Below are 25,622 nucleotides of genomic sequence, written 5' to 3' on the forward strand. Positions count from 1 at the left end.
TCTGAAGTGAGTAATACTAGACAAAGCACAAGAAATAATAGTGGTACAAACCAGTGAGCAAGAATAAATGTCTCCAGGAGACTTAAAATTAAAAGACTGCAAGAATTTCAGCAGTAAGGACAGTAAGAGCACTTATTCTTAATGCAGCAAACAACATGATTTCAGTATAAAAATTAATCAAGTGGCCAGCCAGGCCCCTGACCCCATACTCTTCCCACAGGCAGGAGCACCATGGTGGCAGATGCTACTGCCTGTACCAGCAGCCACAGCTAGTTTTGTAGTTACCAGAGAAAATGTCAGCCCTTTGGCATGCACCAAATTCCACTTACTGCACCCTTTCACCTGGGGGTTACCGTTCTCAGGGTACTGGAAAACAGTCAAGAAGGTTTTATATCTGAAGCAGTGGCACAAACCTCTCTCTTCCCCTCTCTCAGAGGAAAAAAAAACAAAGCTCAGAAATTTCCTATCCAGCAGCTTCAGCACCCTTAACTCACCTCCGGTTTGGTAGGTGGGACGTACTGCTGTCTATTGGGTAGACTACAGAGTTATCATCACAGTTACACAGAAACATTTGTAAAAATCTGAAAAAATTATAATGGAATATTATATTAAAATACCAGTCAAGTCACAAAAGTGACTTCAGTCACTATGAGAATCACATTTGAAAAAATATGATTGTTTTCAAACATCCATTCCCCCTCCCCCCCCCCAAAAAAAAAAAAGAAAAAAAAGATAAAACATTCCTTTCAAAAGCATCACTGATCTGGAGGGAGAAAAGTGCAAATGTTTAAAAAGCTTTGTTATTCCACCTTCAGGTAACAGAAAAAAAAACAGATAGGCACATTGATAAAAGCATAATCAGTAATAAACCTGTCCCTTAGATAACAAAAATTTTTTTTTAGTACTTGAACAGGCTTAAATTCAAGGGCTTGATTCTGTATACACTGAGCATTTGTCAACTTTAACAAAATGCTAACAGTACACATTTCTTGTTGGATTAAAATCTAACAGTATTTCAGTGCTGTACACATCATCATTAAGGCTTTAGGGGCATCAAAGTCAGTCTCTGGCCAACTGAGAAGCCATTGGCAGTGTACTGAATGATTTCTATTTCTTTCAATGATAGGAAGAAAAGGGTGCTTTTTCTCCTTTTTGTTTAGCACTCATGCCCATGCATGCACCCATCACTGCGATTTATCAGAACAACTCTAACTACTAAATGGTTAAATCAAACAACTAAAAGCAGCAGGAGTTTTAAAGCAACAATGGTTCTGCAGTTCTGTTTCTTCTCTTCCCAACAGTCATTTATGCTACTTAACCTATTACATTTCTGACATTACAGATATATCCCAATTACGCAAGCATTACAAAGAAATACGAAAACAAATGCAGAAGGACAGAAACATTTCTGTACACTGCCTAGAAAGAGAAATACCCTACTTAAGTTTATGGATGGAATCTGGACTCTAATGGGAGTTCAACTGATTTCAACAGAGACAAGGTTTTGCTCCAACTCTTTTCTCATCATTTCAACGTAGTCCCCTGCAACTTGCACAGCTCCACTCTCCAGACTGAAAGCCAGGGACATGCCAAGGTGGCTGAAATGCCTTTACACACTCCAACTGTCTCCCTCTTCAAACACAAGCAACTGTAAGGCAATACAAGTAGTAGTCTCTTCTGGAAGCATGCCATAACTTAATTCTGGTAAACATGAAATGGAAGAATATTCCAACATTATCAGTCTTCAGTAAAGGTGATCTGATTTTCCTCCTTCATAAACTGTATCACCGGAGGGTAAGAAGAACTTAGAGAAGACAGGCAGTGAAATATCAAGGAGATGGTAGTTACATAAAAAAACCACTCCCAGCTTCATCACACACCACAGAAGCTGAAACCTGCAGAATTTTTCAACTCCAGTAAACAACAGATCAAGCCAGTCACATTATTGAACTGCCTGAATCCACATGAATTTTAGAGCAAGACATCCACTCCAAATAAGTCAGTGCATGAAAGTTGGGTTGGGTGTAGGCTGCAAAACCAGGACTGAATGCCAGCCAGTGCCAGTTTCAGAACTGAGTTAATGGAGAGGGATGACAAAAGACTGTAGGAGAGCAGGTGCTGAAGGAAGCAGACTCATTAAAAGAGCACTGATCTAAGCCATCTCAGTAGGTTGCAGGGCTGTGTATCAAAAGGGAATTGGTTCCTATGCTTTGTCCAACTTCAAGTTTTTCAGCTGTCACTTTAAGCAAAAATCTACATGCTTTTATAGATTAATTACTAGTTAGCCTGAAAAAAAAGAAGACTGGATAAGATGGCAGATGCAAAAAAGACCTCCATGTTCAACCAGCTTCTGCAGAACATAGCACCTGCATCTACTCACAAACAACAGTATCAGCAGATGCTCATTTGCTGGGGCACCATCCCTCCTCATGTTCCTCCCTCCAGGACAGTAACACATCAGTTAAAGCAAGTTGAACTACCACTCTTAGCAGCCTAAACTGTTTTTTATAAAACTTAACTCAAGACATGCCTGCTTACAGAAATCTGTCATTGCTATGTGTTCTCCCAACACTGCGGACATGTTGTGCATTAGTTGTGCCTTACCACCCTTCAGTCACACAGGCTGAGACAGGGCTTTCTCAAGTGGCTATCTCTTTGCTATTAGAATATAAGCTTCATTTTTAACTGTGGATAAGATGAAATCCAAAACCATAAGTTTTCTGCTTCCTTGCTTCCTTTGAATTCCTGCCCCCCCCCGCCTTAGCTTCAATAGAAACAAAATAAGATTTATCTTACTCAATTTGTAGTCTTTTTTATGAGAATGTTTTAATTGGCCTGTCTTGTTATCTTGTTATTCAGAACTGTGAGATCTTCTGCTAAGCTGTTCCTAAATCAAGACAGCCATCATTCACATCATCTTGCTCTCTGATTTCCTTTAGGACAGTCACAGGAATACACAGCAGCTCCTTCCCTGATAGCCTCCGTTCTGCTAACACTGATGCTACCAGCAGCCCCCACCACGCAGGCCAACTATAATCCAGCCTTTAAGCAATAGCACAGACAGGCAGGATTTTCAGCTGGACACTACCAATGTACAACCACCACTAAGAACCCACCAAGAAGAGCAGCTTTAAAAACCAAGGGAATGCTACCTAAGAACAGACACACGTGCATTACTCAAACCCAGCTCTCGGAAGCAAACCTGGCACTACCCCTACATCTTCAGATGTGATGACAGTGGTAATGCTGGATGGCTGAGAAGCACAGAATTGGAAGAGGAAGAGTGACATATTTCAGAGACCCCTGTGCTCTTGCAGGCTGTTTAGATACCAGGTTTGCCTCTGTAACTCTTTGTGTAGCCACAGTTCAAGCCCCAGCTCCAGGGTTTTTTTGGCACAGGAAATAAACACGTGAAAAAAGCAGCACAGGACTGAAACAGAATGAATAATTTCTAACACCAAGCAAGGTGGTTGGGTGAACTAGCAGAGAGAAAAGGGGAAAGAGAAGTGAGAAGATAACAACTCAAAGATCTACTTTTTTTAAAAAATATCTATATAAACCCTGAAGACATCTGATATGGCAACAGAGGCAGAGACTGCAAACAAGGGACAAAAGGTATCAGGATCATTGCTATTTTGGTTAGAACAAACACCGAAATAGCAATACGGATTTCAAGGACCAACAATAATTTTCTATAGCTATCTTGAGGAAAAACGCTTCTAGGGCTGAAAACCTTTTCATCCCAATCCAGGATACAACTGCTCATATGTTTTCTCCTGCACTTCAATTTTGGCTTTCTTTAGATGGCAGATATCTCAAATCCATGCCCATATCTGCACACAGACCCCAAGGTTGGTGTCATTAGGCAAAACCAACAATAACAAAAAACCCACTTCAGTATATGAGAACATAAGCAAATAACTGCAAAAGTGAAAAGAGAATGGAAGGGAAGCAAAATATTTAGTACACTGATTTTATAGCAAGCATAAGGAAGAACATAGTAGGAAAGCTATATACTCTTAAAACGGAAGGGGAAAAACAGATTAGCTGCTTTTTAATATTAATGCTGGTAATTCTTCAACAGTTGCACAAATCCTTCAAAAATTATCATTCCCTTTGCAGCTGAGCTCCTTCTGCAGTGCAGTTGGAAAGGCTGCCGAGTCTCATGTGGCTGCTCATTTAAGCTGTTCCCATTTCCACTCTTAAGAGAGACTAGAATGTCCTAATTCAGTTTAATAAAGAACACATTGGACTTGGGGGAGGGGAGAACAACGACTGCATTGGGAGGGGAACCGAGCAATTTCTCTACTTCAATGAAGTTTAAAAAAAAAGGCAACAAAAAAACAACAGCAAAACCAACAGTTGATCATCTCAGGAAAGTCTCTAGAAAAGGGGGAGGAGAAAGGAAGACAAACAAGCAGAAACATTTTCCTCTCTTTTTGATCTAAGTTCTAAGTAGAAAACACACTTTGAGCCACTGGTAATTTAATGAAAACTTTTTTTCCCCAAACTAACAGAATTCTGGTTATTCAAGAAGAGGAGGCTGATGTCTAAATAAAGACATTAACTCAGTTTAGTTTAAGGGAGATACAGTTCCATGAGTCCCAAAGAAATTAAGAAGGTTGCTTCAAAAAAATCTGATTATCTTTGCTGTCAGTGAATTGGCATTACAGTTTCAAGGTACTTTGAAGGGTTCAGAGAACTGCGACTGAAGCAGGTATCACATTACTTCATAAAAATGGCAAATACAAAATGATGTGATCTCCTCACAATAGTGATTAAAAATAAAAATAAAATTAAAACCTTGAATAAGGCCAGAAGGGCACTTGAATTGCATATTCCATGACTAAGTGACTAAAAAGTGTACAGCAGATAGCATTAATTAAAAGATTTTTCTAATATTTACCAATACATTACTCCAGATTTGATCAAGGCTGAAGCTGTCTATGAAACTTGATTTGAAATCTCTTCAGCCAATCTTGGTTTACTGACTGCTTAGATGAAATAAATTGTAGTACCTTCCGCTGGGTCCTATATCAAGGGCAATACTCTCAAATGCTCCCTGGAAAATAAACATGTCCTATTACCAAAATTGCCCTCAATTTCATATTTTATTTTACTACTATTACTGAACTGACTTGTTTTTCCCCAGCAAGATCCTAGTTCTGTAGACATGACAAGAGCCCAGCATGAAAATCTTAGGACAGAAAGGTTAGACCTTGCCCACTTATCTTATGTGGCTACGTTACAACTTCTGGTCACTGCTGTTGGTTTGGGGCAAGATAGGAAATTTTTATGCCTTTTCACTCAACCATCAATCCATCGGCTATTGTTGTGACCACAGCCATGATAAGCATACAATTTTAGTATAAAACAAGCATCCTTACAATGCACTTAACCAGTTTCTTCCTGACCTCTGCAGTATTTACTCACTGAAGCCTGTAACGTGATTGCCTTTTTCTGTAACTGTAAATGCTGTGAAACAGTCAGAGAACATATGCTAGGATTTGCAAAAAGAGGCAGGAAGGAAACATCCTGAGACAGACAAACAATTAAAAAAAAACAGGCAGAAGTAATAGTATGTAGAAAATAGCATATGGCTAAGCTTTCAGTAGGGAGGGAACAGCTATTTTGAGCCCAGTGTCTCCCCCAAAGGAGACAGTTTTCAGAAATGCAGCTGCAGGACCCTCTGAAAAGTCAATCCCTCTAAAATGCATCATGTTGGTACCTAGCAATGGAGTCAAGTTAAGTCCAATGACTAAACAGAACTGACCACCATGGCTGGTTTGTTTTTTTTAAATTAAGGTAATGTCCATTTTGCTTGTATGAGACAATATAGCCAAGGTAGTCCTTTAAGAAAGATTTAAACGTGTGGGGATCTCCTGTGTCATACATACTGTGGTAAATAAAATAATGTTTTAACAGGACACAAAGCCAACACACTGGTCATATTTGAGAAGTCCATCAATAAAGCCACAGAGACTCAGAAGCCCAAATTTTGGAAAACAGTCAAAAAGCATTGAGCCTTATTAAATAAGCCAGCCTCATAGAAAGTGGGCATATGATGCTGTAACTTTACCTGATTTTTGCGGATTTGCAAGACTCTTGTATCTTGCTGTGCTGTCTTTGCCATAACATTTCATGCTGCTTTCATTCTGTGATCTCAAAGTGATGTATCTAAACATAAAGCAAAAGAATGGAAATTAGTTTTTCCCCCCATGTGATTATCTTACAAAATATCACCAGCTTGCCCCAAACCATGAGCAGACCTGCAAGAATGAGCCTCCTATTGTAACACAACCAAATACTACCTTCTATTCAATATAGTATCTCCATGCTACTCTGTTCTTCAAGTCACTATTGCAGAGGACATCTATCAGCACTGTAACACCCTTAAAGAACAACCAAGAATCTCTTTCCCATATCAACAGTGAGAGACTGCTTCACTGTCAAATCTCTGGGATTGATACATCCACGGTCCTTCAAATTACAGACTGAAATACAAGTAAATTCATCTTTTCTTCTTACTCAGCTTGGCACCTACTGCAAAATGAGGAGTGGGTTATGTTGATGCAATAAATAAAACAAGATTGTGCCTCTACTGCAAAGACCGTAAAGATTTCATAGCATCTTACACTGCTTTGACAGAACCCAAAGACAGGCCGGATGCTCTCACGGAGAGGAGATTTGCTGGCCCAGAGCCTGCAAACTACATGACGAGCATCATACAAACAAGAGAAGGTATAGCAATCAGGAAGGGAGGGATTAATGAAAGTCAAAGGTGTGGGAGATACAATCAGGTTGTCACTCAGTGCAGAAGAGATATCTAGACAAGGCATCTTAAATTATTTAAATGAAAACAACACATTTGGTTTTGTAGGTGCTGCTGCCAAGAGGGCTTTTAGGGAAGGCCCTGAACACCCGAGGGTGTTAAGAGAGCTGGCTGACATTGTTGTGAGGCCACTCCGCATAATCTTTGAGAAGTTGTGGAGATCAGAAGACTGGAGGAAGGCTAATGTCATCCCCATCTACAAGAAGGGCTTAAAGGAGGATCCAGGCAATTATAAAGCCCATCAGTCTTACTTCAGTCCCTGGGAAAGTTATGGAACGAATCCTCCTGGGGGCTATCACAAGTCAAACGAAGCACATAATTGGGAAAAGCCAGCATGGGTTCACCAAGGGTAAATTGTGCTTGACAAACCTGATCACCTTCTACGCCAAAGTACCCTGCTTGGTTGATGTGGGGCAAGCACTGGACATTGTCTACCTGGATTTCCCCAAGACTTTCAATACAGCTTCCTACAGCCTCCTCCTAGAAACATGGATGCATTATGGTCTAGACAAGTGGTCTGTGCAGTGGGTGGGGAACTGGCTAACAGACTGCACCCAGATGGTCATAGTAAATAGCCCCTTTTCAAACTGTCAACCTGTCACAAGTGGGGTCACCCAGGGATTGATATTGGGCCCGATGCTGTTTAATATCTTCATAAGTGCTCTGGATGATGGGATCAAGTATACCCTGATGAAGTTTGCCAATGGTATCAAACTGAGTGGGGAAGTGGGCACTTTGGAAGGGAGAGCCACCCTTCAAGGAAGACCTGGATAGTCTGGAAGAGTGGGCTAACAAGATCCTTATGAAGTTCAACAAAGGCAAATGTAAAGGTCTTGCACCTGGAAAAACATAATCCAGGAGTGCAGCACAGGCTGGGATCTACCCAGCTGGGAAGCAGCTCTGTGGAAAGGGACCTGGGGGTCCTGGTGGACAACAAGCTCAGTATGAGTGAACAGTGTGCTGCTGCGGCAAAGAAAGCCAGCGGAATGCTGGGTTGCATCAACAAGGGCCTTACCAGCACATATAAAGTCATTATCCATTCTACTCAGCGCTTGTCAGGCCACACCTGGAACACTGTGTTCAGTTTTGGTCCCAGCTATATAAAAAAGATGTGGCCAGGCTGGAGATTGTCCAGAGAAGGGCCACAAAGGTGATCAAAGGACTGGGAAGCCTGTCGTATGAGGAAAGGCTGAGAGAACTGCGTTTGTTCAGCCTTGAGAAAAGGCAGCTTAGGGAACACCTTATTACCATGTTCCAGTATTTAAAGGGTGGCTACAAAGAAGATGGAGACTCCCTTTTTACAAAGAGTCACATGGAAAAGACGAGGGGTAATGGGTACAAGTTACTCCTGGGGAGATTCCAATTGGACACAAGAGGAAGTTTTTTCACAATGAGAACAACCAGCCATTGGAATAACCTCCCCAGGAAAGTGGTGGATTCCCCAACATTGGACACTTTGAAGATTTGGCTGGATAGGGTGGCCATCTTGCCTTAGACTGTGCTTTTGCCAAGAAAGTTTGGACCAGATGATCCTTGAGGTCCCTTCCAACCTGGTATTCTATAATTCTATGAAACAAGCCTGGAAGTTTAAGGTGTGATTCAGAGTTCACTGATGTCAGTGGGAAACTCATCATTCGCATCAAGCCCTGCCAGGTTTTAGAAAGTCATTCCAGGCTTAAGATGAAACTGTATGAATGACCGCTTGTGGGAAAAGGGCACAGATAATCTCAGTGACCTCAGTCAGCATTTTCCTCCTCTCACCTTCATGCTAGATTCACTTGTTTAAATTATTCTTTAAAGACCTCTGATAATAGGTCCCAAGCCCTGCAACACTACTACATACAGCAAGAAGCCACCCCCTAAGTCCAGCAGCTTCTTGCACAGAACAAGTGCCCCCCCTTAGCCCACCAGCAAGGTGGGGGAGACAAACCCAAGCAGCTCAATTGCCCTGCCCAACACCTGCCTCTTCCTTCCCCCTTCGCCTTCCCCCAAGCCCACAGGAAACAGGTCCACAGCACAACCCAGACACCAACCCACTCCATCAAAACATACACCAGGGGAGACAGTGGAGCACCTTAAAAAGCCTAACCTGCCCAAAATGTCTTTCTTTGACAGAACACCTGAGCTGATGGTAAATGCTGGTAGCATTGCACAGGGACACGTGGACTTTCTTGGATCCAAGTAAGTTTTTGCTGACAACACTATTGCATTGAGTCCCAGTAACTAAAACCTGTGCACATCCATGTCTTGCTACAAATGTGAGCTGAGATGCTACAAACATCCCCGAAAGCAAACTGTTCATTACCTGCTTGCATCTTACCTGCTGACAGTTTTTCTCTGCAAATCCCATGAATTTGCCTCTTCATTGAAATAAGACAGGCTTTAATAAACCCACATGTACTTAATGCTTTATCTAGCTTGGTTTTTATACTGCTGTTTAATACCTTTAGGTCTGTAACAGGCATATTAAATCTTCTAGACGACTGACGACTATATATCATTGCTTTTTGTTTGTAACAGAAAATATTCAGAGACACAGAGAAAATCTGAGGTTAATGTCAGTGGAGCCAAAAGAGAAAACAGGGGGTTTTGCCCCACTTTAAGACAACTCTTTAGAACCTGCCAAGATGTTTACATTTCATGAAAAAAATAACTGCTATATCATGAGCAGTGACCAAAGTCACAGTATGTAGTTTTGCTTTCTTTTTCATTTATCCATCTGCTCTGGAACAACGAACACTAGTATTAAACCTAAAAATGCCAAAGTATTCTGCAGACAAACCATCCTTGCCAGCTTCCTACAAAGGCCAGGCCAATGGACACTGGGAAAAGCCACAACAAGAATGACCAGGAAAACCCTCTACTGTTTTTCTTATTTGTTTTGGCTGCTTTTCCCACTATACCACCTTCATCATCAGAGCTACAATAGCACTCACATGCATTTGTATGTAAATTAGCAAATACATGCAAAGCTCTCATACATAATACCATTGTTAAAGAGTAAAACTTTGGGCATTTTAGAGTCCGAGGCAGTGAACTGATGGCTGATAAATACTGAAAACAGTCCCAATGTAATTAACACAGGACCAAACACTGCAAAAGTACATAAAATTCACAAATGAGGTTTTAATTCCTTTCATTAAATTTTAATCAGCATCTCATTTTTTGAGGTTTAGATTAAAAAGCAATCTAACTTTATGTTCCTTTGCCATATTCTTCAGTTTTACTCCCATCCCAGCCCCTAGATTTTGCATATAACTGAAGCACAGTAAGGAGAAGCTGAGAAGTGAAGCCTACAGCAACATTTACAAATTAAGAGCTAAGTCAGAGATCAGCTATCCCATACACACAATATAAATTTTTGTTCTTCTCTCTTCATTAGGATTGATGACACTGCTGGAAAATAAGGAGCACATAATACCTTTTATGGGAACGTAAAGCACAGACGAATTAGCAGAGAGAGAATGCAGCTAAATCAATTTCTCATCTCAAGATAGTAATGGAGACAATTTCTTGAACTTTACTATGCTTGTAATGTATTGATCAGCAAAGCTTCACACTGAAAGTTAAACTAGGTATTTTTCCAGTGATAAAATGGAGGATGGCAGTAAAACTCTAGGCAACGCACCAAAGAACGAGGATTTTCTCCAGCCATGTTACAGTTCAGAAACTCAAAGTTTCCACCTACCTGCCAGTTACTGCAATACATGAGAGGAAGATTTCTAGATGAAAGCTGAATTAGTCCTGCAGGAGCCTTCACAGAGCAGATTTAAGGAGAAGCAGAAAGACACAGAGCTGCTCTAGGAGTGATGGCACAAATGACAGTACTGTTTATGCTACCTGTGGCATGAGGCTGCAGCAGCAGTTTGGATGCAGCATTTTTGTTGCAACATTTCAGCTCCCCTTGGCTGCAGGTTGCCATAAAGAGCCATTTCCCAGAGGTCTTTCAGCCTCTGCTGTGACTACATCGTGCTCTAAGATGCTGATCCCCTTCACAAACTTCTGCTACTCCTCTGAGGCCTAACAGCAGATTAGGACGAGGAGAACCTTTGTCTGGCCGATGAAGATGCCCTACTCAACCACCATGAAGAGCAGTGACACGAAGGAAGGCCACGCATGTGCTCCATGGGCTGGTGAAGTATGCCTGGCACAGACCATGTGCTTCCAAGGACAACACTACAGCTGCATGGCAAATTTTAGATATTAAAAGAACAATGTAGATCAAATATGAGGATACACGTATCCTCTGCTGAAGTAAAGTGAAACACTGAACATATATCCTTCTGGAATAGATATATTTACTTTAGCGGGATGGACTTTTGTATCATTTGATATTAAGAACTTAACTGAAGTGTTAAAATTGGGATCTCAGGCTTCCTATAGATCATCATCAGAGCATCCAAAATGTGATTCTGAGAGAATAAAAAAAAAAAAAAAAAGTAATTTGGGATTTCTCTTCTCCTGCCCAGTGGCTGCCTGTCTACCTAACCATACACAAACACGAGCTGATAACCTTCCATGAAATGAATAAACCTAACCTACTTTAAATCAATGAAACACAAGAGTTTTCTCCACTGTATTTATCATTATTTTTATTACAACAAGGGTGACCAAGAGTATCCTGTTATCTAAATTGGTTGGTCATGATTAAACAGTATTTAATTATTTGGGGAGCAGAAAAGGGGAAAGTAAGCCACCTTAAGATAAGAAACATAAGAACAACAACAGAGTACATGTATTAAACAAACAATACCAACAAAGACTGTAATATCAACTGGCAAAACCAGCAACAAAAAAGTTGACAGTAACAGAATTATCATCATCAATCGTGTACCATTACTTTGGTTCACTTAACGGAACTACATCAGAGCACAGTCTATCCCCACATGCTGAAAGTCCCTTCTTGAACACCAACATGATGATTTTGTTGCCCTTCCCTCATCTATGTTCAGCTTTCTGGTTGCACATTCCTAGAAGAACTCTAGGAATTCAAATTCAAAATTCGATGTAGGGTCCAATGCTTCAGAAAACAGATACTGTACAACACTAGATTGTGTTTAAAGTGGTTTTTGACTCGAGTTACTGGTCAGATGCCTACCAGCCACACAAAGAAAACGGGTACTCATGCTAGAAGAGACCACCACAGGTGTAACCACTGACTACCCAGGAGATGCCTGCCTTGAGCGACTGCATCAAGCGGCTACTCTGTGGCACTGGCAAGAATATAATCCAGCTCCCTTGGGCAGGGCTTAGCTTGTCCCATTCAGGAGAAGATAGTCTTTCTTGCAATTCCTTCCATCTTTCATTACATAACTTCAAACAACCACAGCAAATGAATTGGGGATCCAATGCAGCCTCCTTCTACAGGAGTTTAATTTATCTTCACAGCAAATCCATCATATGCACCAAGCTGAACAGGAGTTTTGTTGCAGGGGAAAAACAAATAAATGCAGTTTACAGTTTTCTCAGGAAGTGCATTTATGTAAAACGAGGCTAAAATGAAGTTATAAAAGCGTACTTCCATTCTGGCATTTAATCTGAAAGAGGTTGGCTTAATATCTTATCTGTGTGGTGTCATTTAAAAAGGATGTTCCACTACATGGTATTGTCTAAAAGGTGGAATAGTTCTTCCATCAGTCTAATACAGCCTCTATACAGTCAAGTTGAATAAAGCAGAATTATGGCACTGACAAGCTGTTACCCACCGGGGGAATGCATGCTAGCGGGCTGCTCATCCGAGTTGGAGAGGTATTTGCCAACAGCAGAACCTCAGATTCACTCTGACAATCCTGTCTCCAAACCCACCTTGTAAGCAAGTGTGTTTGAGTAGGTAGAAGTTTGTCTGCCTATTCCCACGCAACTCCTGCACTTGTCTGCTTCTTTCCTTTCTCTTTGTTCCCTAAGCCACTCCCTTCTCCAAAACAGACCCCCTCTCAAAAATGCATTTTCTTCTCCCCTGTCATGCCAGGTTGTCACTCCTCCAGTACCTAGCCAGTCTCCTCTCCTCTGCCTCTACTCAGCTCTCTTCCTTCAGGTCCACAACCTACACCTCCTGCCACACAACCATTTCTTGTCCTCTCCTTATTGAATTCAGATAGCATCCTGGCTGGCAGTACAAGCTTGACACCCCCAGAGCTGCCGAGAAACCATCACGTTTCCCTTGACAGCTCTCACGCTTGTTTCATGCTCATCTCCTAGGAAGGACAGTGGACACTCACTACCCATCTCCTTCTTCATGACGTTCATAATTTTTGCAGGTCTCTTCTATGTCAAGTACTTTCCAGACCAAGGACTCCTGGTAGCTCTTTGTCACCCCATAGTTGGGATTTTTCTTCTTCTTTACATTTTGTGGACTGTGGAAGGTGAAATAGAAAACACAGAGGACCAGAGCTGCACATAGTATTGAAGACACGGGAGCGCCAGGCATTTACACAGTGGCATACTCATGCTTTCTGGTTTGTTTTCTGTTCTTCACTAATAAGTACTGGCACTTGTTTCACTGATCATTACGCTGCCATTTTTACAGGATGACCACAAAGTCTCCTTCCAGAGCAGTAACACCTGGTGCAGCACTCATCAGGGCATATGCTGCATTGTGACCCCCTCCCTCCTCCCACACGCATTGCTTTCTTTTATCTACAAGCAATTTCCTCTGGCATTTTATCGTCCAGTCATTCAGTACAAGGAGTTCTCCTGCAACATATTTCAGTCAGCCCTTCTTTTCGTTTTTCTTAATACCCTAAGCCTACACTCTTGCAAAACTTCAGTTCCTTACTTTAAACTACGAGGTGACTGAAACCATTCAAACAAAATCATTGCCAAAAATGACATCAATAGACAACCCTGCTTCCTTGAAAAGCCCTCAAACTATTCTTTCTCTTCACAAAATTACTGGAAAACAGCCCCTCTCCTAAATGAAATTCCCCAATCACTCAAAAAAAAAAAAAAAAAAAATCTTCAAGCAGGCACTCCCCATAACAAGCTTTAGCCCTAAGCGTTCCAGTTTGGCAGAGTTAAGAACACTTTAGAGCAAGATCTTCTGTCAAGAGCCTGACAACCTAACACTTGGACATCTTGTGCCATGCTAACATGCCACCCCTGCCCCAAGAAGATGGAGCAAGAACCCCACAGCTCAGGAAACAGCACTGCCAGGTCAAAAAAACCCCAACCTCAAACAAATAAGCAGACAAACCTAAAAGTCTAACAGCTACTGCTTGGCTCCAGATCTTCCATGGAGAAGGTAGAAGGGGAAAAAAAGAAAAACCAAACCATCCCACCCCTCTGCATACACACTCCTATGCAGTGCCAAGAATATTTTGAAAGACAAGATGTATAATAACTTTTCAACTGAATATTCATTTCTGAATTGAAGGGAAACATCTTAAGGGAGAGTGGGTGTAAGGAACGATTCCTCCTCGGCACCACCGCGCTATTTATTAAAGGCTGTGAATACCCACAAGAATTCAGCTTTGGCCCTCGCACTGTACACTAACAAGCTTAGTTTACTGACATTCACAGAGCATATGGAGCTCTGCTTCAAATGATCCCTTTGAAAGAGACAATTAAATCAGACAACTGGAGATTGAACGACCAACAGAGCTAATTAAATTCTTACGTCCTGTTTGTATATTTATCCCAATCTTTCTCACCATTCTTGCTGGGAAGGGGAATGGATTGGCTTGGGAGGTCGAGGGAACAAAAGCATGCCCTTTATTTTTTTCCCCTCCCCTCCATAGTTACAGATCTGTTTGGAACAAAACTTGAGACACGAAATCAATGCAGCCAGTGGTGGAATTCATCTTATTGTGACAGAAATATTCCATTTTCCCTAGCTTACATTTTAAATTGCTTTCTGATATACCAGGTTATTATTTTTTTAGCCCCTTTGGTTCCTTACATAATTAAATGCCATGCCATTCAGCTTTTACAATTACTTTTACCATTTTCAGAGGAACATTGACACTCAGCAGCTTTCTCAACTTTCTGTGAAGAATTTATTCCCCACAAGTATTAGCTCTGCTGAGTATTTTCTTCCTCATTACATTAAAAGCTCTTAGGCATCCCTATAGAAATCTTTTCCTTGTACAGACTTTTCTGTAAAGTAGGTAGTATTTGCCCAACCTCAGTTTCCTTTCCTAGTTTTTCACGTAACCAGAAGTAGCATAGAAAAGGGGAAAGGACAATGCTTTTTAATACCATGGTGCCTTCAGCTTGCAGGCAAGGGAGAATGACTAAGCACAACTTACTGACACATTTTTGTAACAAGTTCAGATTTTGCATTTAATACTTGCAAAAATAACAACAATGCTCCCAAAATGTCTCCTAGGCAAAGCTAAGAACATTTTGCCCAGCTGCCCTACAGGTACAGATACACAGCCTCTGAAGCTTTGAGAACTGGCTTCTACGATTTCTCTTAGAAAACTGCCTAAATTTTGGAGCGTGCATGTTCCCAGCCCTTCTAACTTCATTTTCAAGGTATTGCCCACACTAAACACAGGTCCAGCAGCACAACACTCTCTCCAATTTTGCCAACGTGTAAGAAAGCACACAGGACACCTTACAAAAGTACTTTATTGATATAGAAGTGACAAAGTAAACGTATCATTCTGCAAGGACCAAGTTCATCCTGCTTAACACTTACCTGAGAAAAATATAAACATCGAAACACAGATTAGGGTAATATCTCCCTTCCGAGGTAGGCTAAGGAGAATTATTTGGCCAGTAGACTTTTTTTGTTTTGGGTCTGTTTTGGTTTTGTTGTTTGGTTTTGGTTTTTGTTTTTTTTTTAATTTTGTGGACCACTGAGGGGGGGGAAGAAAAAAAAAAAACACACAAAAGAGCACCTTAAGGAAAGGGCCTTTTAAATAAATTAATGGCTAAAGCTTTATTTCTGACAAAATTGCCAGCTTGTTTCTTAGCAGAACAATAGGAAGGAGTTTCCAGAGAGCACCTAACAGGCACCAGGGAGGAAGCCTTCTCTATAACAAGCACAGTACAACACCATAGGATCTTCCCCAGGAATGAATTATAAGCAGGAAACACTTTGAAGAAGGTGTTAACTTGCTTGTCATCTATGGCTCTACTTTATGTATTAGTTGACCAAGTCATCCTTCAGAACTACTGCAATGTTACCAAGCATCACCCTTCTAACTGAAAGCAATGTATGCCTGACCATTTCATACCATTTTCAGCAGTATCGCAGATAGAGCTTGAATTATTGTCCGAGACAATTCAAGAACCAAAAGGGTCTGCCTGCATTTCCCCACGACCCAACTGGCATCCTGGCACAGTGCTTTGCATGAAGGTGAAGGAACTGGGGGCTCTGCAACAGGGAGCCCAAGGATTGTCTCTCATTTCAAGTCCCAATTTTGTCTGAGGTCACAGTGACCTGAATCTAGCATGAATTTATGCATATCGCCCTCCGAGCAAGTGGATCTGCGCCAACGGAACCTCATAAAAGTTTTGGTTGCTAGGAGGTAGCAGTGGACATATTCTAAAGTCCTGTTTACTTGAGCCATTGAGGTTCCCCTCTGGAATAACCTTCCAGTCTGCTCACTGGTTTCTCCTTCTTTTCTTGAGACATCAGACTTCTGCTAAAATCTGCAATTTCCCATCTGCTGTCATCTAGAGAAGCCTCTCTATGAATTATGTCTCCAACTAGTCTGCAAAAGATCTCCAACATCTTCAGAACAAGCTCATATCTTTAAACAAACTAGATAACACGCCTAGCATAAATTCTGTTCAAGTCAGTCTTGCATTCAGACACAGTGTTGTTCAGGTGCCCACGTATCAAGTTCCAAGTCTCAAATTCCACAAGACGGCACAGCAGCAGAACCTTAGTACCCCTTTATAGAGCTTGCCTCAGCTTTTCAGCCTGCTCTCTCTCTCTAAAAGACTGTTATCTCAAATGGATACACAATATTTTTACATCAACGTTTTTCATCAATTGTTTTATGTGGATATTAAGTTTCAGAGTGTGCTATCTGGAAATCCAGGCTGCTCCAGATCATGCTTTTAAAGACTTACTCTATAATTCTCCTACCAGTTTGTTGGAGATGCATTTTAATCCTCTGATTTAGAAACACATAAAAGGATTTTCCATGGTTATTTTAGCTAAGATGGGACTTAGAGTATTTATTTATTGCATTGTTTACATGTACTGTGAGGCACCCAATGAGGAAATGGAGAAATAAAAATAAAAACAACCTCTCCCTTTAGGCCACATCTCCCGGTTTTGGCTGAGATAGAGTTAATTTTCTTTCTAGTAGCTGGTATAGCATTATGTTTTGGATTTAGCATGAGAATAATGTTGATAGGAACAACTGAAAACATTAGTGTGTTAAGTAATGTTTAGACTAAGTCAAGAATTTTTCAGCTTCTCACGCCCAGCCAGCAAGAAGGCTGGAGGAGCACAAGAAGCTGGGAGGGGACACAGCCAGGGCAGCTGACCCAAACTGGCCAAAGGGGTATTTCATACCATGTGACATCATGCCCAGTATATGAACTGGGGGGAGTTGGCCAGGGGCAGCAGATTGCTGCTTGGGAACTAACTGGACATCAGTCAGCAAGTGGTGAGCAACTGCAGTGTGCATCACTTCTTTTGTATATTCCAATTCCATTATTATTATGTCATTTTATTATTATTATCATTATTATTTTCTTCCTTTTTGTCCTATTAAACTGTCGTTATCTCAACCCACAAGTTTTACTTCCCCCCCCCCCCCCCCGACTCTCTCCCCCATCCCACTGCAGGGGGTGGGGGGAGTGAGCAAGCATCTGCATGGTGCTTAGTTGCTGGCTGGGGTTAAACGACGACACCACATCATTTCTGACACCATTTCTACTTAGAGATCAGCTCAGTTTTGTTTGTTTTATGAAGAAAGAAAGTAAGCAAACACAGACTTCAGTTTTTTATCATCTACTGAACCTATGGCATATACGGCTCATTTATCATCAAGCCCTAAACTCAAGCTGAAATGTTAATTACAGACACAAAGAAAAGGTAATGTTTTTTCAATAATTAGTAAGCAAGCAATTCTCAGAACAGTGTTATCTGATTTATCACAGGATTCTGGAAAGAAGATGGTGGTGCTGACACACTCGCGGTTTCTCTTCTGTTCACTTTTCACTTACAGCAGATTCAAGCCTCTCTGGAGTATCTCCTCAAGAGATCTGACCAGGAAAGTAATTTGTAACTCTGAGCAGAATAGATGCTAACCTCCCCACTGATACATCCTTGGGAACAGCCCAAGGAACAGTGGCTACAAGCAATGTGACCAGAGGATTAAAAAGTAATGCCACGAACCTCAGGTATTTTTAGTTCTGACTGTGGACTTCTTCATGACTAAAATATGCAACTGATAATGACATTTCTAACAACCCTCATCACCGCAAATACCAGCAAATGTAACTTGGGGCTGTAGAAGGGAAGCGAGGAAGGATTCTGAGTTGATTTAAAAAACACCATTAAAACAGGAGGTAAAAACGACTGCAGCAGAAATGAAAGGTGAGAGACACTGCAAACGTGCTGAGCAAGTCGGAAGCAAAAGCAGCTCCAGCAATACCAGCCAAACCTGAGCAGGCAGTGCTTCAGTCTCTCTTACCCAGAGTAAGCAGCGAAAGATCTTCACAAAGCTTCAACATAGCCAGACACAAGGGAAGGTAGAGCAGGGGCACAAGTCTCCAAGAACCCCTCCCATAATGAAAAATATTCTCACTCGGAAAGCATGGTGGCACAATTCTAGAGTTAAAGCTGGCGTTACCACTGTGTGGCCTGAAGTGCGTGAAAAGATGCTAAGCCTTGCCCTTGTTTCGCTGCACTTAGCTCCAATGGCACAACACTAGCATTCACGTTAAGGAAACACCATTACTCCTCTTGGTCAAACCTCATGGTCCTTAACTTAGGTGCAAGGTGCAAAACTTTCTCTTTAGAGTGGTGGGTTGTTGTTGGGGGAATGGGGTGCATGTTTTTTTATGGTTTGGTTGGGGGGTTTTTTAGCATTGAATTAAGTCACAGTAGCACAAGAAAAGCATCTCTTAGAAATTATTTGAATAATGAATTTAATAGTTATTATTGGATATTGACATTTGATATGTTACTTTTTTTGAAAATTGATACAATATTACTGAAAAGAAAAATAAAAGAATTCTCTTAAAAAAGCATACAGATTGCATGTACTACACTGCATTATCTGGGAGTCAGGACTCAGCCTTACCAACAGCAAGGCTGACAGCAGGCATACGGTGACCGAACCCAGGACAGCGCTGGGGCATTTCAAAACAACCTTCCCCCAAGACTACATCCAAAGGATGAAAGCATCAACCTGCATGAGCATAAGGTAGGTGTTCAAACAGCAGTCTCATCTGACAAAGATCTCAAGCAGATACCCCACGGGGAAGGCTACAAAATCATTACAGCATTTTCTCCAGTGTGTGTACAACCTTACATTTGTTCCTTTATCTCGCAATGGAGAATTCTTATTACCATGCTTCAGTTAAAAGATAAGAAGGACGGATAATATATAATGAAGGTACTGCATATATGATTTAAAGTTGCCTCCAAATACCTAATGTACAAACATTTGTTTTCCTTCAGATGCCAAGAATCAGGCCAGCACAACAGTAACGTGATTTTGGCTTGTGCAAAACAATGCTTTCTTTTTTAATAAAGCAATGGTTCTACCTAAAAAAAATATATTTTTTTTAAATCAAATTGTCTGTATGGAAGATTCAGAGACAAGCCTTCTGGATAAGAAGTAACCGCATGAGACAAAAGACAATCGAAAGAGTACTGTTTTCTGCCGTGTTCTTAGCATTCCTGGACTGCAAATTCAAGTTACAGGAAAAAGTCTGTGTCTCAGAAGCTGTACTAGAGAATGTAACAACGTGAATGTCTAAAGATTATCTTTGAAAAGTGAAGAGTCACAGTGAGGCTAAATTTTTTAATTTTATTTTTTAAACATTGAGATCCCCACTATGGATTTGATTTTCATTTTAGTTTTCCTACAGGGCATTGGCCTGGAGGAAGCCCACCTTACAGAAAAACCTTAAGGCATTCTTTACTTCATCTCACCCTGCATTAATGTCTCCGGTAATCAGGACTCTGATAAGTCTATGTGGTCCCATACTGTCCTGCTGGTATATTTTCCAGTAATCCCTAGCTATCTCAAAAGCTGCACCTCTCTTTTCATCTTCTGGATATGCATTTTACCCAGGTCTAGATTCAACAGTGGACTGAAATTCCTTTGCACACTGAAAGTTTCAGTTGTAATCTCATTAAATCCAGGCACTGAGTTTTTCAGGGCTGAAATGGTCTGAACGGACCCTCCATAATGCCCTGTTCCTTTGAGTTCTCCTGCCCTTGCCAGAAAGAGGGATAGTATAAAGTCATCTTCCATCACAGGAAGACCTTATGATTGATGAGATAACGGTCTTTTCTCAAATACTATTACAGTGGTTTTGCAGAATGCAAGCAACTGCTGAAAACAGATGAGTGCTAGTCTGGTGTGCCTTACTTCTAGCCAGCTCCAGCCTTCTTTTTTTATCCATGGTGTACCAGCAGAAGCCACAACCCAGAGGCTGTTCTTCCATTCAGATGCCTTTTAGAGTGCCCTCCTTCCCAATGTGACCTATTGTAGGCCACAAATACATCAGGAGGATGATGAATGCAGACAATCTTTCTGTTTTTGTATAAGAGGAAAAATATCTCTCAGGTACACTTTTTGCACAACTAAATGCAGGCAGTGCTGAGGCAGCTGGTGATGCCTCCCCATGTTCACCAGCAAACCAGGGTACAATTACAGATCATGGTCCTGGAGATCCATCTGATAAACTATTATATCCTTATTTCCAATAGATATGCCCATTCCTGTCAGGAGAGCCTGAAGATGCAATTCTGATGATTTATTCTCTAGTCTGAACTACGAAGTCCTGAACTCAAAAAAATTTCTTATAGTAAAACATCCATTACTAGTCATTTTCTCTGGACAACATAGGACTACTTAAGACATGAAATCCCGAGATGAATAGACCTTAGACCTCTCCAATTTGAGGTTTCTGATTAGTTTGTTGAGGAAGATGAGATTTGGGAATGCTCATAGGTCTTCATTCTTTTCAAAGCGCAAAGAACAGCGAGCGCAGTCTGCGCAACTTCTCCACCGGTAACAGACATATAGCTTCATTCTACAATCTGTGGTTGATCACTATTTCTAATTCTTTAGGGGGTTACACAGTCCATTTAACCTGGGGAAAAAATGGTATCATAACTCTGTGGACATGACTTTACTGGTTTGCTGTCCAAGGTATAGAGCTTTCACACAAGCAAGAGACTGGTATGTTTTATATGCTCCCAAGCACAGGACACTAAGTCAGCAAGAGGTTTCTGGTTCATGCTACCTGAACATTTTCAGATACTTTAAACCACCATTACATACTTCTTCCAAATCCTACTTCTATTTCTCAGGTTCTTACAGGCTCTTAACAACAAGATGATGCTCAATAAAAATAACATATTTAGCAAGACAGTAGGCTCATTTCTATTTTCATTTTAGCCATATCCTCAAATGGACAAATTGCCTCCTGAGTATCAGGTTAATATCAGAAGGAACTTGCTCTGGACTTGAGAATGTCACAATTTCCAGTGGCTTCATGTCTTTTAGAAATCCCTAAACTTTAGGGAAGATGGAAAATCCTGACACAATTCAGACTTTGACTCCATTCCTATGCCTAAAGGACCACCACAGATGGCCAGTTCTGGCCTCACAGGGCTGTTAGCATCTGCTTTGTTTCTAATAAGCAGGGGAAAGGAAAGATTCACATAGTTCCTACTCCTAAGTCTGGCAAAGTAGTAAGAAAAGAGTTCTCCCCCTCCCACCTGGGTGCTTTGGAGAAAAAAAAAAATCACCCATGTGAATCAAATAACTTGCCAAATGATTCATGACTCATATCTGAACAAAAAAGTACCATGTCAATAAACAGAATCAGAAAATTAAAAGTTATAACTGCAGATGATTAGAGCAAAGCACATGAGTATTATGGATTCTGAGTCGTAAGAATGGATGACATACTTGCTGCATCTCCTTAACACTGGGAGAAAAAAAAATTAAATCTATTTAGTGGCATAGCACCAGCCTTTGCAAAAAGGGTAAAAATAACATTCATCACAAGAGGCAGGAGTCCAACACGTTAGATAGTTTGTGATGAGAACTCTGAATACACCAGATAATATCAAATTAGTTAACTAAAAAACCCAACAAAACAGCTGTTTACAGATAAAAAGAATTCTTGCCTATGTGTTTCCAAATTAACAACTAACTGGAATTACATGTATTTGCTGTTTTAAAATAAGAAAAGAACCAGATACACAAAAAGATCTGGATTTGCCCACCCTCTCAGACACACTGGGTTTTAACATTTACAGAGTACTGAAGAAAACACCCCATCTCTTTTCTCTTGCTCTGATGTTACATTTGGCACAAAACTTTCATGTTCGGAAAGAGATTTGGCTAGACAGCAGATGGAGTATTCCATTAAAACACGAGTGGCAAAATGCGCCCACCCTCCCAGTCAAAGGCAGCAAACCACGTCTCAGTAATATCTGCCTGCAGATCGCAAGCTGCTCACATGGATGCTTTTCCACAGAATACCTTTTCCTTACTCCTATCTAAAAGCATTCTTCTCCATAAGTGAATTCTGTAATTAAAAAAACAACAAAAAAAAACCCCACACAACAAAAAAAAACCAGTCTCAGGTATTCTTCCTAGCACCATTCACTTACCCAGAAAAGCGTACAGAAACACTAGCATCAGAGGTAGGCACACCTGCAGAAGGCTATAAATGTCAAACAGAGGTCTGGAGCACTTGAAATAGTCACTTCTTACTGAAGCAAGTTAAGCATAACTAGGAGGAAGAGAAACTTTGTTCACTCTATAAAGAAAGATATGTGGTAATATCAAAAAAAAAAAAAGAGAAAGAGAAAAACCAGAGGGTACATTAATTATAATGGTTCTGTGTTCTCCTGTATTTCAATTAGAAACCACTTTATTTACAGCTCCTGGCTCAGCAGCAGGGAACCCAACAAAGAACATTTTTCACGCTGCAATTTCTAATGCAAATAAAAGTAAAGGTAACCCTAGAGTGGTTTGCTAACTTATATAATGAGACAGGAAACAAACGGTTCAAGTGAATAACGATCATGTCAAACACATTCAGAAAGACCACATGACTCAAATTCTTTGACAAGTACATTTACCTCAAAGAACTATCTAAAATAGCTCTTTTTTCCATAAATATATAAACACATTTCCTAAGATATCATTTTAATAGTAATTTGAACATACATTCCATCAAAATATAAAGTTAAACCCATTCTCTCCACCCTCGAAACCAAGAAGTGACCACTAGAGATAGACATCTGTCTTTTCTGCTCAGCAAGTCCACAGTTACTGATTTCAGACAGAGTGAAGAAGAGCCCTAAGAGGCAACGCTGGGGTCTGCCCAGGCAGCCCCTTTTGCACTACTTGCAGCTAAAGCAGCATGCGGGAGGCGAATGGGCGGAGTGGAGAAGACAAGTGGAAAAATGCATGTGTGAGAGAAACTAGTGTACACAAGTAGGTCTCCCAACGATGGCTGAAACATCTCCCTGAAACCAGGGCAGGTTCACCAATGACTGGCCTTCCATGTTTGAGCAAACCCCTCAAATTTGCCACCAAATTCAGTTTGGTGATGGAGTTAAGGCACAGCCCCCTGTCAGACAGCACCATATACTCCTCAGATGCCAACAGCACAGGTTGGAGTCACACCACCCGCATCCTTCTCCCCCCAAGTTTATAGTTTACAGCCATAATGACCAACTCCAGTAATAAACAACAGACCTGCTTGTTCAGTAAAAAGGGTCACACCCACTCACACCACATTATTTCTCCCAACCTTTCCCTATGAGGACAGCCTTATACAGACTAAGCTTCCAGCAGCCAGCTACCAGCCCTGTCCAAGTTGTTACGCTTTTACTCAAAAATGTAATATCATGGGGGAAAAACTCCTACAGCAATTTTTCATTTCATTTTTAAAATGGAAACAGAATAAATTTTGTCTGGTTTAACAGCACTTTTCCAAATTGTGCCAGATACAAAATTTTCCATCTTTTCAAATTCATGAGGTTGCATCAAACACTGGCATGCTCTCTTAAATGCTCTTCTCCCCTCTGACTTGACAGTTCACTTAAAAATACCTACAAGAACATTTTGGGCTTCTGTTCGGCAGAATGTTTGGAAGCAGTTTCTAATATCATAGAAAATGCCTATCAACAGTTGTTAGCAGCACAGGAGTAATGTGTCTGTATACAGATGCTCATATGCTAGCAAGCACTTCACTGAAAGGACCAAGTGATGCGTGTTACTTTCTGCAACCTATTTGACTACGGGTAGTTTCAATTTGTATTTTGCTCTCAACAGTGAGGAGATTCAGGAGTGGATCTTGTATCTCTATCAATTTGCAAAGGCCTACTGCATTTAGAAAAGTAAGAAATGCAGTTTCTTTAATATTTATTTAAGATGTAAGCATTCCTTCAAGGCTGTAGAAAGTATTTTGCACTAGGTAAACTATTTAAACTATTTAAACTAAAGACCAATGCCTTCATTATCACCCTCCAAAGATGTCCTACTTGACAACCGTGGGTGCAGCTGTGCAACTGATACCACCGCCAATTTGGTTGGCTCATCTCTCCAGGTTTCCTATACAACCAATTAAAAAAAAAAGGAGGAAAAAAAATGAAAAAAAAAATAAAGTTTCCAGAAAAGAAGGTGACCCATAGCACTGAAATTCAGTTCCTCCTGAGCTGCCCTAAAGAAAAAACCCTCTGTCTCTACTGATTGCAAAGGGGCCTAACAAAGTTAGGAGCCTAATGTAAGTAACTGATCTGGTCAGAAGCCTAAACTTAGGACAACTCAGAACATCCTGTTATTGATACTGCTACTCTTTGCAGTTTATATCAAACTGCAACAGCAGTAAGTTTGGTTAAACCTTTTCTATAACTAACCGGTATCAGCTTTTTAGGGACCAGACGTCATTTGGTTTGTAGATAGGCTCAACACATTGCTAACAAAGACAAGGTTACAAGAAAGCAGGCTGTGATGAGGCAGGTGCAACGGTACAAAACACAGAGGAGGGAAAACTTTATGCAAAGCAAACATCAAAGATAAAACACTTTTCTGCTGTTATGCTGGAGAACCACGAGACAGCCACCTCTGGAATTGTATTTAACAGTATAACACACCAAACCCACACACCCAGCTGAAAAGCCCCCAAACACATAGATCTGCCCACTACACCAAACCACCCCTAAGAACCACCTAAATCAGAAAGACCACTGAATGTACCAAAGTGTCGTGTGTGCTATGAGACCACTGTGGTAGCAAAAGCCGAACAGCACGTAACAAATGCCCGAGCTGCACCTCCCGCACCACATACCAAGCCACCAAGCAGCTGGCCTTTTCCACTGGACAGCACCGTAAGGAAAAAATTTTGCGAGAATCTCAGCAGCCCTGAAAGCTGCTGTCATGTCTCTGAAAAAAAATCCTAAGACACAGTACCACTCCCACAAAAAAAGGCAATAGAGCTTGTTCTTATGTAAGTATGTATATTATTTAACACTCAAAAACAACAGTTCCATCCATCACATCTATGCAAAACCAGAAGTGCTGAAGAGCTGGGGCGGGGGGGGGGGGGGGGGGGGGGGGGGGGGCGGGGAGGGGGAATTTCTACTCTGTTGTACCTATCCATTTTGTCTATTTGC

General features: G+C 41.0%; 1 protein-coding gene across 5 annotated transcripts in view; it reads right to left on the reverse strand.

The window, feature by feature from the left end:
- The window catches only part of TRERF1 (transcriptional regulating factor 1), a 104,732-nt gene that overhangs the window by 25,591 nt on the left and 53,519 nt on the right, over positions 1 to 25,622 (reverse strand). For all 5 annotated transcript variants that reach the window (XM_075042776.1, XM_075042775.1, XM_075042772.1 and 2 more), the window contains one exon: positions 6,080 to 6,177. The gene's annotated coding sequence lies outside the window, so the exon portion shown is untranslated. The remainder of the gene's footprint in view (positions 1 to 6,079; positions 6,178 to 25,622) is intronic.

The sequence above is a fragment of the Buteo buteo genome, chromosome 12 (genome assembly GCF_964188355.1).
Source record: "Buteo buteo chromosome 12, bButBut1.hap1.1, whole genome shotgun sequence".
NCBI lineage: Eukaryota > Metazoa > Chordata > Aves > Accipitriformes > Accipitridae > Buteo > Buteo buteo.